Genomic DNA, 5,584 nt, shown 5'->3' with positions numbered 1-5,584 from the left:
TTAAAAGATTGAATTAAAGCGTCATGTATAGTTGAACGGAAGGATTAATAAATATGTTTTTCGTTGAGCAAACCATATTACCTATGTAAATACCATTATGGATTTGGATTGGTTGAAGTTTCGTCAAATAAAAAACCGTGATGTCTTATTGATTGGTTGTTCTGAATTGAAATATTGGAATTATACATCTCAAGAGCTGTAGTGGTGTATGTCTTTGTTTCTCAATTATTTTTTTAAAATCTATTTAATTGAAATGAAATAGCCAATACCAATAAACAAAAGTGGCCATAACACATAAATAGTCTTGGATTTGGACTTGATAAAAATAATTTGAAGTTTTAACATTGGTTAGATTGAAATTTATTTGTATTGCTACAAAAGTTCATAATGCCTAGCTATCTAAATCGAATTTCCAGTAGTTTCAATTCTCCATTGTAAAATACAATTGTACACATGACACTTAGTATATCATAAAGAGCTCATACCTACCCTATTAAGAAAGACCTTGTGTTCCTGCCTTCTCCAAATCCATTGAAATCAGCAACTCATAAAGCTTTTGATAAGATGAAGATTTGGAGCTCAAATTTGATGCCAAATTAATGTCAGCCTTAAAACTTCCCATACTCATTTTTCAGCTCTTTTTTCCCTCAGAATAAGCCATCATTTTCCTGAACATTCAGAATACGTAAACAACAAACCAAAACACTTGTCAGGAAAATTAAGATCTTTAAAGCGAACGTAATATGATGATGATCAATTTGAGATAATCATAAAATATTATTATGATACTTTGCTTGGCATGTGTATAATTAAGATTAAATACCGACTAATTAGGTATATGAATAAATTAATTTAATATCTGAAAAGATCATCACACTTTCCGAAAAGATAAAGTAGCTTAGAAGAATTAAAATCAACACAAAAGGATTTGCAACAACAATTAAACCATTAGAAAAGAATGCATACAGTTGTCCATGGCTTATAGATTCAAGGTTATAGGAAGTAAAATCCCCTTGACACACTGTCTGCTCCATAAAAACATGCCATATCTTTTACAGAATGAGAGAGTGCCTAAAGAAGGAAAATAAAATAAAACAAAATTAAAATAACAAAGTATTAAAGTGCCTATAGGTCAACATGGGAAAAACAATTTTGTTGCATTGTTCGAAAGAGTATATTTGTATAATAAAATGAACATGATTTGAAGTTAAAAAATTACACTTTTCTTATTCACTTATTGTTTTCGTTGAAAATGCAATTTTCTCTTCAATCTCGTAACATATATTTCATGAATCTTGAAAATAAAAATAAAGCAAAAGACAAAGAATGAAAACAAAATCCATTCCAAAATGAAGACACACAAAAAAATAAAAAAAAATTAAATTGAAGGTCATAATAAAAGATATCCCTCCGACCTATTTAATGTTGTAAACCCAACATGTACCTGAAGTATCATTTCAAAGTTAAAAGACTGCCCATTCCAAAGAGTAAATTCCACACTTTCAGAGCTTGTAAGTAAGGCGTCTCCATTAGGAGTCCACTGAAAAATGTAAAAAAGGATGGGATTTCACTATCATCTAGTGCATTAGAAAGAAAAAAGACAAAACAAAACAAACAACTTATTGCATTGTTAAAGTATCAATTACATATGCAAGTCCATGCCAATATCTAATACACTGTCCACATGGGCTACTAATAATTAAACACACACAAGTAACAAAATGGAAAAAATTGAAAAATATTAACTGACCAAACATGTAATGGTTTCCAAGTACAGGGATAGTAAAATCTTGAACGCATTGAAGCTAAAAAAAAACACTTAAAAGGTATGTTGAATGGCATTTGAATTTGAAAGAGTTGAAGTTTGTAACCATCGTGCTTTGAGTCTAAACTTGGTTAAAAAAAATTGGAAAAATAGGAAAGATTAACATACCCATCATATCCAAGGTTGAACCCATATCACAAATACACCAATGTATGAACCATTACAATCTGGAAAATATAGAACCTTGAAATATTAAAATACGAATCTGACTGACTTTTGCAAAACAAAAAATGATAGTAAGATTCCATTTTTACCTGCACACATGTAGCACGAATCTAATAATAACCTTCCTTGCCTGGTTTTCATAAATGTTTCCAAATTGATTATTTGCATCAAGCCGATGTTCAAGTCTTAAGAAATAAAATATTGAAATTTGCAAAAATATATTCAATGAAAATAAAGCTTAATAGCAAGAATACACATGTAATAGTTCAACATTTGATACATGTAGCACGAATATCTAATAATAACCTTCATTGCATGCTTTTCATAAATCTTTCCAAATTGATTATCTGCAAAAAGCCGATGTTCAAGTCTTAAGAAATAAAATATTGAAATTTGTAAAAATATATTCAATGAAAATAAAGCTTAATAGCAAGAATACACCTGTAATAGTTCAACATTTGATCAGAGTGAGATGTAAAATTAAGTGAAATGCATTTGAATCAATAAGTGCAAATGAGAACTAATTTTTACCAGTAATACATGATATGAAATAAAGCAAAGAACACAAAAATTATTACTGGAATAACGGGAAGAATCCTTAATCCTAACAGCAAAATGGTCACTCGGTTAACCTTCATTAAGGATCACATCCATTCCGTAACTACACATAAAGAAATTAGGAACTTAGACTAAAACAAAAATTAGAAAGTAGAAAAAGAAAATTGGAGAACTTGGTAAAAGAATTGGAGAACTAACTTGGAATTGAAATACACTTCTCCATTTATGATTTTCTGTATGGGAACAAAGAATCAAAAAAATAGAGACAAAGTCATTATGAATGAACACAAATGCTGCCAGTTAAAAGGAAAGTCACAATGAGAACCCTAAGTAAAACAAACTCAGAAATTGCAATTTGAAAATTGATCAAACCAAGAAAACCACAATCAGATGGGAAACAAAGGAAACAACTGAAAATGAGAACTCATACCGACGTAAACCGCTATAGTAGACAGATAACACCGAAAAGGGACGACGAACAGGGAGATGAGAAATCACCGGAATAGATAAGAAGCGCAAGGAATAGGGGTAACCAACAGTTGAGAGAGGAAGCCGAGTTAAAACTAAGAGGAAGAAATAAAACGCAAGAGGGAAATAAAGATCGATTTGAACAAAAATGAAACAGAAACTAAAATTTTAACAGGAATAGTTACCAGATTGATCATACTCCATCAAATAATAATTACCAGATCGATCATACTCCATCAAATTCTTAGGCAATCAACCGACACATTTGAGAATTTCTACTTCGGCTGCAGTTTTATCTGAATGAGAAAGAGAATGTAATGGGTAAATGGGAATGGAAACCGTAAAACCAAGCATAGGAAAAGAAGAAATTTAAATGAGAAGATGAAAGAGGGAACGGTTGGAACATGAAAAAGTGACATTTTCGGTCAAAATAAAAAAGAATAAAACATAGAGGTATCAGTTAAGTAGAGTGGGTTATTGGCACATAGAAAGGTGAGAAATTGACAGAGAAAGATAACTTAAAAGCAAGAAAAATAGATTAATTGACAACTTGACACATCAGCAAAAGTAGTATAACAAAGTGACACGTCATTAGTATAACAAAGTGACACGTCATTATTTTTACTACAGATTTAGTATTATGTATTGATTGATTTTTTTCTTTTTATTTATTTAATTTAGTCATCTAGTTTTATGCTTTTCGATTTAATAAGCAGTGCATCCTACTCCCAATGAAATGACGTCGTATTATCTGAATTACGCCACTCTTCTTCCTATCTTATCCAAAACCATACTTCATTCTATAACCGGTTTTGATTACTATTTCCTTCTCGCTGCTCTACTTCCAACTCATTTAAATCCACTCTCGCACATTCTTTCTATATTACACACTGTTCTTTTTTACTGAAACTAAGTAAATTGAACTGAATTGAATACTACTTAACTGAACAGAATTGAATTATACTGAAACTGAAATAATAATATAATTTTTTTAAAATAGCAATAATAAAAAAAAAGCTTATAAAAATAATAATGGTTCTAATAATAATAATAGTAATAGTAATAATAATAATAATAAATCATTATAATTATAATAAGTAATGATAAATTACTGAACTGAACTGAATGCTACTAAACTGAACTGAAATTACTAATACTGAAATTAAGTGACAAAGAACATGGTCTTACTCTTCCTTGTGATCCTCCCAAGCATGGTTAAATCATCTCAGATGTTCCACCATGTGTATGGTTTCGTTTCATATGCTCTTTGTTCATATACTTTCTAGATGCTTTGCACCCCTTCCAAACTAATGTCTCTACCTCATCGACAACAAGTCCAGTTGATAAGTGTCTATTTTAGCGATAAAATACCCACTTGTTATGCTATTTGTTAGCCGGTTTGATTGTTATCACGGGTTTTATTGCTTGTTTTGTGTATTATGCCTCTACAGGGACTTATTATGAAGAAAGGAGCTGAATTGGGGCTATTTGGAGCTAATTTGGCTAAAGATAAAATCTGGAGCTGTTTTAAAGACCTGAAGTCGAAGCTGGGAGTTAGTCTTACCCAAGACTAAGAAGCAGGCGAATAGAAATCTTTCCAAATATATCAAGTGCGAATCTGTTTCATTCCATTACGTTTTCAGATGTCTATTAAGGAGTTTTGAGCCTACAAATCAGGAAGGAAGAAGTCAATTATTATTAGGAAGTTAGGATATTTTTTTTTATAATTAGTTAGGATTTATCCTAATTAGGGTTGGAGAACTCCTATAAATAGGAGAGGATCTATCTCTAATGGGCATTCCGTTTTATAATCAGAATTCAGTTTTACATTCAGTTTTTTTTTTCCATTTTTTAGTTTTTAGGTTTAGCTTTTATTTTTATTTTGTTCTCTCTTTCAGAAGAGAGAAAGCGTTATTCTCCATGGCTATTCATAGCTAAACTTCTACATTCGGTTAAGGGTTAATTCAAAGGAGGTTTTCTTCATTATTGTGAGGCTGTTGTGCTTTAATTTCTTCTTATAAATCCTACCGCTTATTTGTTCATTGCATTTTAGGGATTTATTCTCAATTGATTATTCATTCTTTGAATGATAACTGCAGGTTGTTCTTTGAATTGGATTGTCATAAGGCTGAATTGGTAAAGTTAGAGTTTTACCTAAACGAACCAATCATAGTAGCAATCGACAATATAAATTAAGTTAGTTTTGTATTTGAAAGAATAGATTCAGATTTGACAACCTGATATTGTCTTTCGTGTGACATTATTACAAAAGTAATTGGATTTATTTGAGTCGAATGAACAAGTAATTTAGTTTCTGAATTGTCTACGCTAAGTGTCAGTTGGCTAAGGTCGGGTTCCTCTAATTTATAAGGCTGTCAATAGATTGAATCCTGACCGCTGAGGCTGGATTGTTTATTGATTAGGAACGAGTTATTTGTCGTGCTTAACTAGTTCACTATTAAGGAAGAATACATCAAACTGATCCGGTAAATATATGAGAATATAATTTTTATCTGTCCATGATCGTTAATGTATGAATTCCTTTCCTGAGAACCCCTTAGCTGAAAT

General features: G+C 30.9%; 1 long non-coding RNA gene across 6 annotated transcripts; it reads right to left on the bottom strand.

Moving 5' to 3' along the window:
• Positions 1-338: 338 nt before the first annotated feature.
• On the bottom strand, positions 339-3,488 carry LOC136220338 (uncharacterized). Of its 6 annotated transcripts, none has more exons than XR_010684485.1 (8): positions 2,747-3,488; positions 2,569-2,651; positions 2,297-2,337; positions 2,080-2,120; positions 1,934-1,992; positions 1,445-1,540; positions 967-1,071; positions 339-668 (listed from the first exon to the last, which is right to left on the bottom strand). It is a non-coding gene; the product is annotated as an uncharacterized lncRNA (long non-coding RNA). The 6 variants fall into 6 exon arrangements; XR_010684487.1 differs by having other exon boundaries at positions 2,297-2,651; positions 2,747-2,781; positions 2,979-3,488; XR_010684488.1 differs by having other exon boundaries at positions 2,297-2,651; positions 2,747-3,111; positions 3,202-3,488.
• Between the last annotated feature and the right edge of the window lie 2,096 nt (positions 3,489-5,584).

This window comes from Euphorbia lathyris, chromosome 2 (genome assembly GCF_963576675.1).
Source record: "Euphorbia lathyris chromosome 2, ddEupLath1.1, whole genome shotgun sequence".
Taxonomy (NCBI): domain Eukaryota; kingdom Viridiplantae; phylum Streptophyta; class Magnoliopsida; order Malpighiales; family Euphorbiaceae; genus Euphorbia; species Euphorbia lathyris.
Note: the sequence above shows the minus strand (reverse complement) of the source record. Positions and strands in the feature narration are given on the sequence as shown.